Source organism: Cyprinodon variegatus, unplaced genomic scaffold (assembly GCF_000732505.1).
Source record: "Cyprinodon variegatus isolate N-32 unplaced genomic scaffold, C_variegatus-1.0 Scaffold611, whole genome shotgun sequence".
NCBI lineage: Eukaryota > Metazoa > Chordata > Actinopteri > Cyprinodontiformes > Cyprinodontidae > Cyprinodon > Cyprinodon variegatus.
In genome coordinates this window covers 62257-63883 of record NW_015151064.1, presented here as the reverse complement: position 1 = coordinate 63883, position 1627 = coordinate 62257, and positions in this window count along the sequence as shown.

Sequence of the window (1627 nt, the reverse complement as noted above, 5' to 3'; positions counted from 1 at the left end):
TAGAAAGTAGAGTTTAGAGTGATGGAAAAAAGTTTGATGAGGGTGAGGGAGGAGAAGGTACTATTCCCTCTATATCTCCTTTGAAGCTGCATGAGCATCCATGGAGTCCGGTACATCTCCCTATGTGGGAGCCTAAATCAGTGAAATAATTCTATACATTTATTTGAATGAAGATAGTTCTTTAGGAATTCTTGGACAATTCATGACTTAAAAAGATTTTGCCAGTGACGATAGGGTCAAGCTTGTGAGGAGTTGACAAGGTTAATTCTTTCTTTCCTGATAAAATCTGCAAACTGGGACCATTATAGAATACCAGGTGTCCTGAGCCAATGGGATTAGCAATATCCATAATCAACTCAAGGAGGAACATTTTCAAAATGGCTCATTTTCATACTTGGATTGTTTAGAGTGAAGAAAACACAGTTGAACGTGAAAGACACTTGAAACACTCATATTTTTAACCGTATTACTTTTTATTATTTTCAATAACTGTCCTTGGTTCAATAACAATTAGTAAAGGAATAAACAGCCTTATTCTGCTGCTCAACTGGAATTAAAAGCCAAAATAAAAGGGATTTAAATTAATTTCTATTATTGGGCTTTCTTACACCCTTTTAGACCAGCTGCACATAATGCAAAAGCCAGTTGTCCATCCTCACTCCGATTTTGGGAAATAGCAAGTTCCACTAACGCAGAGAACATATTTGAATTATTTAGTGTGAATGTACTTTTTTTTGTTTTTCTTTCTTTCTGTTCAGACAGATAAGTATGCAGGATTTGTACACAAGAACGTTCCCGGACTTGTTTGTCATTTGAGTTTCTATTGTCACATATTGTTTTTTTTTGCTTAAAATGAACGCACACAATATTTAATAACATACTTTCATCTGATCCTAAAACAGTGTGCCTGAATAATGTGGTGCAGAGAATGCAATAAGACCTCTGGGACAGGGTGTCGGCTTTGACATTATTAAGGAATTGTTTCTCAGCAGAATGAAAAAGAAAGTCTGTGATAACATGCTCTGTGGTTACAGGTTTCACTGCAGACAAGCTAAGATAATTGCATAAATCCTGGTGGCATCATTCCTTTCGCTTTGAGTATGTCACATCATGTGATATATTACTAACTATACCAGCTATTGGTTTATGCACTCTTTTCAGTCAAGATCTGTGGACTGCTCCAAAGTGTTGTCTTTATCCATTTCAATTTAGATAACCAAATGTGCAATGACACCTTCTAACTTCTTTCCATTATTTCCCCAGCTCCTTGGCTAAGAATAACCTTTTCTTATCAAGGATTATTGCTTTTAGTCATTTGAATTTATTTTATTGCTCAAGAAAAGAACAGTCATCTTGTATTAGCAACTGAATGCTTTTCAAAGAGATTTGTCAATTCCAATTTGTTCTTAATTAGCCAGGGAGGCAACTTACTTTCTTACCTAAGCCTACGTTGTTTTAGACAGCTATATCTCTTGTTTGTAGGTTAAAATTGTCTTCCATTATTTTCTTGATGTTCGGTAACATGACCATAGCCTGACGTAGTCCGACTCAATTCTAGTCAGAATATGAGTCTGATACTGCTCCATAGAGCTGTGATTATGGGGCGTGTTTTGAACGAACCAGGAAA